General features: G+C 41.4%; 1 protein-coding gene across 9 annotated transcripts in view; it reads left to right on the forward strand.

Moving 5' to 3' along the window:
• The window catches only part of KCNIP1 (potassium voltage-gated channel interacting protein 1), a 469,203-nt gene that overhangs the window by 334,421 nt on the left and 122,652 nt on the right, over positions 1-12,130 (forward strand). The window contains exon 1 of one of the 9 annotated variants that reach the window (XM_027665226.1): positions 11,301-11,403. The exons of the other annotated variants lie outside the window; for them this stretch is intronic. The gene's annotated coding sequence lies outside the window, so the exon portion shown is untranslated. Of the gene's footprint in view, positions 1-11,300; positions 11,404-12,130 lie in introns of those variants that run through there. 9 annotated transcript variants of the gene reach the window in all.

Raw genomic sequence — 12,130 nt, forward strand, 5'->3', positions numbered from 1 at the left:
AAAGCATTTTGAAGCTAGGACAGCAAAGCAGATTGCTTAGCAGGTACTTTACATACCAGCTCTAGCTTTTCCAGGGCTATTGAAATAATCAAACTGTGCAAGTTTGCAGAGAACAGAAAATACATTTATTCTGGGCTTTGTGAGTCTTCAGAAGTCTGTGTGTTCCTACCACAGAGAGGTTTTAGATGGTACCAGATGTACAGTTAATTTCCTGTCTCCAGCTCTAGCAAAGTCCATTATGAATAGGTCCCTCTCGACATCTGGATTTTTGGAATCATTTTGTTGTCTGCCTGAATGCATTTGAAGGGCAGATGCTATTTAACAACTTGATTAAAAAAAAAAAAAAAGAGCACTGAAGAAGGAAGTTTTGGGTGAGAGTTCTTGGGTTTGGGTAGCTGCATTTTCCTGGTGCCCAGTCTCCAGTGTACTTGTGAGCTGTACTTGTATCATGAGGGGGGAATGGCTTGGTACTGCTGACTGCTAAGGAGAGGGAAGGTTTGGGAATATTTGAATAATTCAGAGCAAATCACAATGATGTGTAGTTCTTTTTCTGATTAAATTTACATGAAAATACTGTGACTTTTACTGAAAAAGTGATGAGGTAAACTTCACATTAAGATGTTAGAACTTCAAGTGAAGCTAGCATTCAGACATTTGAACATGCACAGAATTATGGCTTCATTGCAGTTGCTTCTGCCTTGTCCACCCTTGTATAAGAACATAGAGCATACATATACTTAATGAAGCTCTTATCCTTGCAAAATCTGCTGCTTGCTTTGCTGTAATGGTAAGATGACTTGAGTGAGGTGGTCTCACATTGTTTTCTAGCAGAAACCATTGACTGTTACAATAGGTTAGTTCTTCACACTTACGTGCTAGTTGTTATACAAAGAAATTACATTTAATATTCTAGTGAGAAAAATTTTTAACTACTTTTAACTTCCATTATTTTTAATAGCACTGCTTGATGCTGTGGAAATCACAGACTATGATGCTCCTTAGAAATCTACACTCTTAGTGTATGTTCCACAAGTGTGTGATACCCTAGGAAGAAGCAAATTTCTGTGGCCAGACTTCATTAAGCAAAGAGAAAACAGGTATCGGATACATTCAGCTGTAGGAAGGTGAATGCTGAATCTCAAGCACAGCATATGGAGTGCTAGCAAACAGCTGAAATAGCTGGAAGGTGCCTTTGGCCTGCATAACTCACAGCTGAGGTTTCAGCTTCCCCAGACTGTTGTGGACCTTGTTTATACCAAATAGTATAAACAAAAGTACACTGCTAACAAACTGTGTGTTGAAACCAATGTAGTTATCATTTAAAATCATCAGTACTTTCTATATAGAGACTTTCAAAATAACTTACAAGTGTAAAATCTAAAATCTGTATGTTCTTAAGTGGAGGAAGAGGACCCAAATTGCTACGGACATAAAAAAGTAAAACTTGGTGAAATTTGTCACCCTTCCAGCCAGTCAGTAATGAATGTGCTCTACTGAAGGGCACTGTCACTAAAAGAAGATGCTGGTGCTGAATTTGAGTCCTTGGCTCTGGCTGCCCTCTTGCTGTTATTGTAAGATTTGTGGGCATCTGGACAGGTGAGCCAGCTCAGGCTTTGTGCTACTGAGAAAGGGCCTCTGTCTGAACATCACATAGAGCACGCAAACTTATAAACTGCTTTGCAAAAGCATTAACCCAAAGCACCTGTCAGTAACTGAGCAAAGGGAAGGACTTCAGAGTTATCCTAACTGAGCTTTTGTTTCTATCCAAAACTGGTATTGAAACAACATACGGAATTTCACAAAAAACAAGCACTCCCATACCATTTTCCATCTGCTCCATTTCTATTAAAATATAGTGGAGAACAGTGTGCTCAACACTAGATGTTCCTAGAGAAATCTTCTGTCTTTCAGCTTCAGCCTGTGGTTTACAAGGTCCTAGAATCTGTTATGGTGTAAAGGGAAACAGTGAAGTTTCTCACTGGAGAAAAGCAGAAGAATGAGATGATGCTCTTGACAACTACAATTCAAATCTCCATATGAACTTTGTAGCCTTAGTTTGGTTTGAACACCTGTATATTAATTCCCATCTTTTTGAGAGCCAGTAGCATATAATCTTGAAATTTAACTCTCTGTTCCTCAAACCTCTTGCCTCCTTTTCATTTTCTTCCTTTATGTTCTTGAAGTAAGTGCCTTTTTAAGTCTAGGCCCTAGCTCACTTCCCATACATTGCTTTGCTCTGGCTTGGCTATTTGGCAGTGTTTGGGTGTCAAACAAGGGTCCTTCACTAGAGCCAGTGGCAGTGTTCCTGAGGCAGGGCTATGGATGGCACTGCTCTAGTGGCTCTGCATGTGGCCAACTGGACAGAATGTGGCAACATGAGCAGGGACTTAGACTGCAGTGACACTTCTACACAACAGAAGGCAATAGCGCTTCCAGAAATATAGGGTCACAGAGTAGATTGAAAGGCCTGATTTTGTATTTTCTGGTACCCACACTCAGGTTTCTCCCATTGCTAATCCTCTTTCTGGCCCATTTGTGACTGCTCTTTGTCTTTAAAAGAATTATCATGCCAATACCCCAGAATGAAGATGTCCTTGAGTATAAAGGACTGGTTGTGGGTAGACTGAGCCAAAACAGCAGCTTCCAGACTATGTGTATGCATTTAGCTTTGTGAACTGAGAGATACCTGCTATACTTGAGAAGGTGACATAGCTGACTGGCTGGCTCTCACATCCTTGCTGGCTGAAAGGAAATCATTATCAGAACTGTAACGTTTTCTCTGTGTTCCCACAGTAGTTACAGCATGGTTGTTTGCTGTCTCTCTGCTCATACATATCAATACTTGGTGCACACTGACACATGTGCCCACAACATGACACAATGTGCCTTCAAGAGAGCCTCCAGCTCTTGGTCAACGCCTCTGCTTTGGCGTGTACCAAGTTAGCACAATTAATCTAAAACAGGGCAGTTTCAGAGGTGTTATTTCCTGTCACTAATGAATGCATTTTGGGGTGTATGCTTCAGCTGTGGACTCAGGAGAAATGAGTACTCGGTTTTTTAGTACCAGCTTTGGGCTTTCTACCTGTTGCACTTTCTTGGCTTTTTGAGTCACTGATGGACTCAGTAGAAAGCATTTATACCTACAGAGGAGCTCTGGCCTGCAAATCACTTGTGCACACTCACATGAGCCAACAAGACTGTCCACTGTTTGTGAACACAGAACAACCAAAAGAGAGGGACCTCCTGAACAGAAATAAACTTGTTTGCTAGCATCTGCCATGGTTTTCTACATTCTGACTGTGACAGCAGTGTGCCAGAGGTTTTTTTCTCATTTTTTCAAGATGATGCTCAAGCAGATGGAATGTCTTTTTCTCTAAATACTCAATTTATTCTCAAGTAAAATGGACTTAAAAGTAATGACCAGATACATTTTCCTCCAAGCTTAACCTTGACCATAAAATATTTGGAACATTTAAATGGACAAGTACTAAATCAGCAGGCTGTACACCCTAAGAATCTGCTAACAGTGTGTGTTATTATGTACTGCTGTGCACGTAATAAACTTCTCTCTTCATTCTGCCACCACTGACAGACTCATCATAGTGATGATCTAATTCATGCTTTAGAAGTTGGATGAGAGATTGTCACAGGAGACTTGGTGGGCGTGATGCAGAATCCGGATCTTAACTTTTTTACACTAATCTTACATTACTCTTAGTTTGTAATATCAGCTGGATATTTTACATCTCTGCTTATCACCTACACTTGAAAAATCTTTCCACTAAAAGTACTTGATGCTTTCCAGGTACATATACCACTGCACCTTTCTTGTATTCAGTGCACTACTCAGGCACACACTTCCTTCAGATGTGGAAAGTGATAAAGTAAGATTCTGTCTTAGTGTATAATTCCTAATAGGCTGTCAAGATGAAAAAAAGCAGAAAAGCAGGTTAAGGTAGAAGAATATACCTGTTCTCTGTGGGGAAGAGCATGCACTGCAGACAGAGCAGGATGGGCAAGAATTATGTCTTTGATTCCTACTACTGTATAAGAGAACTTCTAAGAACACTGAAAAATGCATTTAGAAGATAGAATTTTTTTAACGTTGTCTGGTATCACAGTGGCTGAGTAGAATTGATTTATCTCATTGGCACACTGCTGACATTCCTGGTCTTCCTCTACATCAAGCAAAAGTGTTATTTTTATTCTTGCAGGCAAGTCACAGTTTTTATCAGCTGCTGTTTCAGTTTATTAAACATCCTAGACAGAGGACAACAGCAAGGAGGGTGAGAGGATCTGATAAGTTTGATAGGAGTGGGATTGAATTTTTGGGAGAGATAAGGTCTGTTTCTTACACATCATCTAGAACCCATCAGGCATCTCAGAGTATGGAGGGAGAAGACATCTAAGTAGAGTTAACCTGCTTCACCTGTCTAAGAAGACCAAAGGGAAAGTTGTAGCTGAAGGCTGAAGGTTGTAACAAGACAAACCCAAATGGACCTTGGCAGCACAGATGCCAAGCAGGCATTTTAACCAATACTCAGTGTTCTTTCCTTCTTTCCTCCCAAAAGACAAAGCCAAAATACTGTACTTTATCTTGGAGATCTGTTTGCATGGTGAGTCCCATACTGTATCATGCTCCTTACTTGTACTATCATAAATGGCAGTGTGAGGCTGAGACCCCCGGCAGGCACAGAGTGCAGCTGCATTGCACGTTCTGGGGAAGGTCCAAGAGCACCAGCCACCAGCACCGGTTTCCTCCATTGGGTCCTTTGGTTGGAAGGGTGTTATGTAGTTCCTGATGATTCACCTCTACTGAGGAAGTTTGTAAGTAACTGAGTCTCTCAGAAGTGCAGTACCTGCAGAGCATGGCAATTAAAGGCCGAGGTTAACAAGCGTGGGCCGGTGTGATTCCCTGATATTGAGCTCCTGTGACCTGAGCACTTGTCAGCATCAGGCTGCAAGATGGAGCCCGAAGGCTCTCCGGCACGGGGTCCTTTTTGTCCCATTCACCCAGGCTTCTTTTTAAACAGAATTCCAAGGCCTTAATTTTTCACACCTCCTTAATCCATGCTCAGGATCTCAGTCAGAGGGGAGGTACAGTACAGCCCATATGACGGCAGTGCCGTGGGCAATCCTGTTTCCCCTTGTTTTTAGCTAGAGCAATCAGGGCAGATGTTAGTCCATCCAGCATACTGTGAAAAACCAGGGGAATCAACAGCCACTCAAAACTGGTGTAAGAATAACACAGAATTCTCACGTTGTTCTTCACGTGGGTTTTCTCCTCAAACAGGAAATTGCTATATTATGACCCTGATATTTGTAAGCATATTTGCACAGTTTCCAAACACAGTGTGCACAGAGCTTTTCCTTCTCTTTGATTTAAGGATGCCCTCCTTTCAAGGGTTGTTTGATCAGTATTTTTGTCAGGAAAATGATCTGTTTATGTATGGAAGGAGACTGCTTATAAGGTCCAGTTGTTCAGTTGGGATTTATAAGCATAGCTATTTTTTCAAAGGCAGACACAGCTCTTGTACAATATAAGATTAACTTATATGCCCATAAAATACACACACATATGTATGTATGTATGTAAAATATAACATATATCAACTTACTTGCCCTTAAAATATATATAAATTTTATATATATATATATATATATATCTCATCTAGCCTTTGAAATCCCACTTAATACAGTCTATATTATTATCTCATGACATAATTAAACAGTGTGAATAATTTATTTCAGCTTAGCTTTTAATAGGTTTAGTCACAGGTGGACTGCAGAGGCTGTTATGTGTGAGCAGCTGTACCCAGAGAATACCCAGAGGGGCCTTTGGTTGATTTTTGATGAAAGCTGAACAATTTATTCCCCTTTGTCACTAGGTGGGAATGAGAAGTCGCTTTGGTGCGAGCTAGAGAAATACCTTGTTTTGTGGTTGCTTGTGCAACCACAAATTCACTTTTATCATTATTTGGATTGGAAATCTTGTAAAGAAAAGAAGAATTTAATTAATCTTTTTCACTTGATTTCTTTGGTGTTTTCATTGAGAAAAGAATTCTGAGATGTTGATATATTCGCAATAGTAATTACACAAATTCCTATATTCACTAAAATTCAGACTACGAAAATATTTATATGAGTTTCAAAATGACAAAAACCGTCAAAGATTCCCTCAGCCATGCTGAAGCACTGTTTCATGCTGTCTGAGCAGTCAGAAACAGGTACAACCTCTTTGGTACACTAATATCTTGTGATTAGAAACAATACTGTCCAGTTGTGCAGACCAGTCATCTTCTTTGCCTAAACAAGCAAGAAAGGAATTAAAAACAATAGTAATAATAAAAAAGCCTCACAAATAACACAACACTTCATGTTCCAGTTGTATAAACTACTTCTGCCCCAGAAGCCAAGAAGGTCTGTGACCTAGAGGGTAAAGAGTAGATTTTGATGTTGAGAAACAGCTAATCCATAATGAGCACAGGTAGGCTCGAGGCATGGACACTGAGGCTCACCAGGGACCCATACTCATATCCTAATTAGATAAATATATTTGTGTTTACAAATACATGGTGATCCATGATGCTACCAAGTGTAAGAACAGGCATGCTTGGAGAGAGTCTCCCTAGAGGCTCTACAGGGACATTTTAAAGTTCCAAAGCAGCTGGGAAAAATTAGAGAAGCTCACAACTGCACTAGGATAGGTTTTATTGTAGTTTCATAGAATCACAGAATGGTTTGGACTGAAAGGGACCTTGAAGATCCTTTATTTCCAACCCCCTTGCCCATCCACTAGACCAGGTTGCTCAAAGTGGTCTCCACAAAATTATGAGACTTCTTCTCTCAGTCAGCAACTGGTAGTACATATGTGTCCAGAGGGAACTTGTATGAGCACAAAAAAGGGTGAGCACCGAGTGCCACTGAGTGCCACTGTGAGCTGCTGTGTTGGTGTTAACGTGTCAGTACTGGTGCACGGCTCCATGGCAGCATTGTTCTGCCATTCAAAAGGGAACACGTGTATCACTGAAAATTCCTACTGGGGGACAAGACAGGTGGGAATTGGATGCAAGACACAGTGAGCTGATATGAAAGTCTGTCTCTATTTACAGCTTCATCATCTGGGATCATTCTGGAAGTTTAGGGAAGCTTCTGTGGCCCCGTGATTCCCACAGAGCCCACTGTAGTGGACATCACCTCTCTGGGGCACACACAGGATTCTACTTACTAACTAATCCTAAGTCATATTGACAGAATGTCAATTTTATTTTTGTATCTCAAAACCCTCTAGCTTTGGGCTTGTTATTTAATCTAAGTTTGCTTTAATGTGAAGTGGAAAAAAACTTCTTGCTTTAGTCAGTACTTTTCCATTAAACACCTGACCCAGTTTTGTCCTAACTGGATGCTTCTGTGCTTAAAGTTGCTTCCTAGTTCAGTTCTCTTGGATTTAAAGGATTTTACAGTTGTTGAAACTGTCCCCTTTTTTTGCCTTTTGTCCTGACCTCTGAATTGTTACTATTCTTAAAGAACTTCTGTTGTGTCATTTGATGAGGTAGAAAAATATGAATTCAATAAACATCCCAACAATGTTAAGGTGACCTAATTCTGACATTCTCATAAAGGTGGTTTTTTTCCCTAGTTCATTTTTGTCAAAATTTTACTGTACAATATGCATATTTTAGGAGGGGAAAAAGAAGAGGTACTCCATAAAAATGTGATGCATCTTGGTTTTCATTTATGGTATAATTCAAAATTTTGTGCTTTCTATAGCACATTTTTCAATGCTTTGAGCTCACATTGTCTCACATACAGTGACTAATTTGTAATGCCTTGGTTAATATACACTGAATTAATGTATTTCATTGAAAATGTAGGGAAATAATTTTTTTGTGCCTCGGCGGTGATATACTGTTGTTCTGTTAGAGGTTACAGTGTTACACACCAGAGGAGAATCTGAATTGTCTTTTGAGGGTGGAGGATTGTTGCCTTGTATGAACTAAAAAGTACAGGATGAAGGGGTAACCCAGAAAAAGAACACAAAAGGAGGGTGTCAAGGATCCTACTTCAGGAGGTATCTTCCCACACCAGAAAAAAGCAGTAAAGGAACCCACAGGAGTGAAAGAGCCTGAAGAAGGCTATCTCAGGAGGTTAAATAAAGACTTGGGGATGGACAGGTCAGGGTTCAGTGGACCAAAGAGAAGTTATGGATCAGAGGGCTCCTTTTCCATTTCCATTTTGTCCACGGCCAGTCCTCAAGAGTCTCCCTGTGTGGCAGCAATGCTCATGCACAAGGCAGGCTGATATCTGCATGAGCAGCAGCTGGTGGACACATTTTGGGGCTTTCTTTTGACAGCGGGGGGTAATTGCAACTCAAGGGGCATTAGGCCTAGGACAGCAAGCGAGCTGCTCTACCAGTCTAATGTTACTTGAAAACTTAATAGGATGATAAAAGCAAATCATCATACAGTACTGGAACAGGGGAGATCTGAATCTGTTGCCCATGCTAACTTAGCTACTTCCTTTACTGTAACCCATGATGGTTTTCCCTTTTGTAAGTAAAAATAGCTCCAATAGTTGCTTCCTCTGGCTTTCTTTCCCAAGAATATGAACATGCTTCCTGTTGGCCTAATTTATTTTTAGCAAGATTGCATGCTAGCTTGTTTCTCCTTGTCAGGAGGAGCATTGGCTGCTGCTGGCCATCTGCTCACCCTCAGCTGCCCCTAACCCACTGTCCAACACTTGCATCCCTTGATTTTTCTCTTCTTGTTTTTAAAACTGGAGGAGCCTATGCTGAGACTCCCTGAAGACCAGGGGGTTTGAAGAATGGTTGAGGTTCTTCAAGTTTCTACCACCTGCTTGTACCTGCAAAGGCATTCAGGAAAATCCCGTGGTCAGTCCTGCTCAGAACAAGCCGACCAGGCGCCACACAGAGGCTTGCATTCTGCGTGAACACACTGGGAATCAGCAGGCTGTACTGGAGCATTTATGCTCCTATGCTCCTTTCTGTCTTTTGAAGGTTTCAGTAGTACTCCCTTCAGCTGTTTGCACTTTTGCTTCTTGATTTTAAAAGCAATGTTTTGAGCTCAGATGCTTAGAAATCCCAGCTGGTCTTTTTAAATACAAAAGGAAAAGGTTGAAAGGAGCTACCATTGAGACTGAGGAGAAATGACAGCCCCTCATACAACAAGCATGTATTGTTGAGAAGAAAGCAGACAAATATGATGGGACTTGTAGGAAACACTTGAATACCACCAGGGCAAGCATCAGAGACAAATTAAAAAGTGTGACCTATGAAAGATTTCCTGTCTTTTAAGTCGTGATTACTCCAGGCCTATTTCCTCACCTGCCTTCATTCCTGCAGCTCAACTCTCCCACATCTATTCAGTGGGAAAGGAAACTGATTCCAAAATAAAGACCTAGGTAATGAACAGAGCTGGAAGAAGCAAGAGCCTGCTTGCTTAGTCATGGAATGCATCCCCCCATCCCTATAGTAATAGCTTTCCACTTGTCCTTGGATGTGTAATTGTGCTTGCAAAGGAAATTGTTTGCCTTGATTTTGGTTTTACAGGCAGAGATGGCATGACTAGTCTTGAGATGTTCTACAGCTCTACTCTTTCACACCATTGTTTTCTGCAGCCCTAGATCAGCTTCATGGCTCCAAGTTCCGTGGGACTTTGACTCTGCCCCTGCAGAAGGTTTTGAAGATCTCCCTTGCACTGTATCTTCAGGTTTCTCATTTTGTTTTCTATGGGGAGGCCAGTTCTGCCTATCAATGGGCTTCAGAGCAATACCTGTGAGAAAAGCTTTTCTTCCTGGTCTCTGCTTGGATATTTGGCCCACTGCAAATAATCTGGAATGCTGCGCATCTGGCCATAGAGCAGGTTGAGAGAGTCACACTGCCTGCTCACAGCTGCTGTTGTAAGGAAGAGCTTTTTCTTAATGCAGTGTTCAGGCTATATTAATTTGTACATTAGCATCCTTACAAAAAGTGTTCTGAATTGCCTGAAAACTGCCATGACAAGCTTCAGAAAGCTTGGTAGGCTCCTGTAGGCTTTGGCAAAATCTTTAACAGTCCTTGGCTATAAAAGGAACATTTATTGTAGGTCATAAAAGTAAACACAAATGAAATAAGTCCAATTACTGCAGAATATCAAAGGTCTGAGTGCAAGATGAAGAAAGTTGTACATGAATACCTGACAAGAAAACTATTGAACATGTTAAATTATACACCTCTCCCAGAATAGTTAGACTTTTAAGAAGAATATAGCACAGCAGTACTCAATCAAAAACAAAACTACAAGCCTGGTGCACATCAGACTTGGGACAACTTACTCACAAGGACTACTTTGAAAGTGAGAAAACCGCTTTGAACTCGACGGTGTGGCATTACGCAAATACACGCGCATGCAAATCATAAAGCAGTTGCTCAGTAGAAGTGAAGCAATATGACAGCACCCTCCACTGTAAACCAGGACAGAGGCGATGGAAGGAGAAAAGGGAGGTGGGAGGAACAGACGAGCACAGGCAGGGCCAGCATCCAGGGGCTCTGCTGGCCAACTCCAGATGCAGGTGGAGCCCAGCTAAAGGACGATGCTGATGTCAAGTCCAGCCCTTTCTAGTCACAAGCCATCAGGTACCCCATAAAGCATTTATTATCCAGAATATGTAAAAGACTCACTGTAGCAAACTCAGTAAAGTACCAAAAGCCAGGAAAGTAGAAAAAATCTACACCTGCATAGAGTTCTAGGCCTGTGCAGTAGCAGGATGGTTGTTCATAAATCATGCTCTCCAGAAGCACGCATGCTGCAGGAGGAGTAAGTTACCTCCAGATGTGCCCCAGGAGTGTCCCAGGATGCACCAGGAGGAACACAGAGATAATTCACTTCATTGATGAGCATGGTTTTGTGTTAAGATATTGTGTGTAGAACTAGACCCAGACAGGTGGAAACGGGTACCTTTTTTTAATTATTATTTCATGCGGTGTAAAAATGAATGCTAATTCTGGCAGTGTAGTCAGGATGGCCATATCCCAGACCATGGCAACTGACAGATACAGAGTGTGTAATTCTGGAACACCTACCTCTAGTGCCTGAACTCTGATAATTAAGAATTTTTACTGTCCAGAAAATTAAATTGCTTCTAAATTTGTGCATGAGCACAAGATGGGAATAACTTCCTGAGCAGCTTAGGAAAGTGGAGTAGGATTTTAGTTTTCTGGTCTGGTGAGAAAGGTTAATGAATGTTGTATATCCGTATTAAAATAGTTGAGGGAAGAGTGAGCAGCTGGAGACAGCAAGGGTTCCTAAGCCAGGGAAACCAGTGGTATTTGCTCTGTCACTGCCTTTCTGCATGACCTTGTGTGTTCTCACTGGGAATTTTCCTACTATTCCTCAACATCTGCAGGTATGTACAGGGCTTTTGTGCTTGGGGTGTTGCAGATATGCAAGGTACTAAGGTGTGGAAGGCCTTCAGTAGGAAAGGGGAAGATACCGTTTTTAGGCAGTTTCCATACCAAATACAGACTATCTGTTTGCTTTCAATCATTCATCCGGGGTTTGTATGGCAGTGAGCTGGCAGGCTGCAGTGTGGGCACACAGTAAAGAGGCACTGCCATAGCACAGACCCCTCTGGACCCAGTGTTAGCCATACATCTGTCCCTCATAGGCTTCTGGCAATGTTTTTCTTCCAACACAGAGGCTCCACAATCTCTTCAGGTGATTTATTTCAGTGCTTTGTTACCTTCTTCAGTGGAAAGCCTTTTCCTCATACCAGATTGATTCTTTCTTGCTAAATTTGAAACCAGTTATTCCTCTGATCCTCCAAGGACATGTAGAACAGATACATGTCTGTATCTTCTTCTGCCCTGTTCTTTAGTGTACCTACCATCTCTTTTTGGTCTCTCCCTTCCTGAGAACCTTGTTTAGGTTCTGTTTATTAGGCTAGTGATCATTCTCACTGCTCTGAACTTTCTTCAGTTGGCTTACATATTTCTGCCTGTACAGGACCCAAAATTGAATCTTGTACTCAGCTGAGGCCTTGATAGTGTGGAGAAGAGTAGAAGGGCTATTTTGTTTGGCTTTCGTAAGTGATGTCTTCTGTATTGTAGAAGTTCATTTGCCTATTTTTTGTA

This window comes from Corapipo altera, unplaced genomic scaffold, assembly GCF_003945725.1.
Source record: "Corapipo altera isolate COAL_440 unplaced genomic scaffold, ASM394572v1 111, whole genome shotgun sequence".
In the NCBI taxonomy this organism is placed as follows: domain Eukaryota; kingdom Metazoa; phylum Chordata; class Aves; order Passeriformes; family Pipridae; genus Corapipo; species Corapipo altera.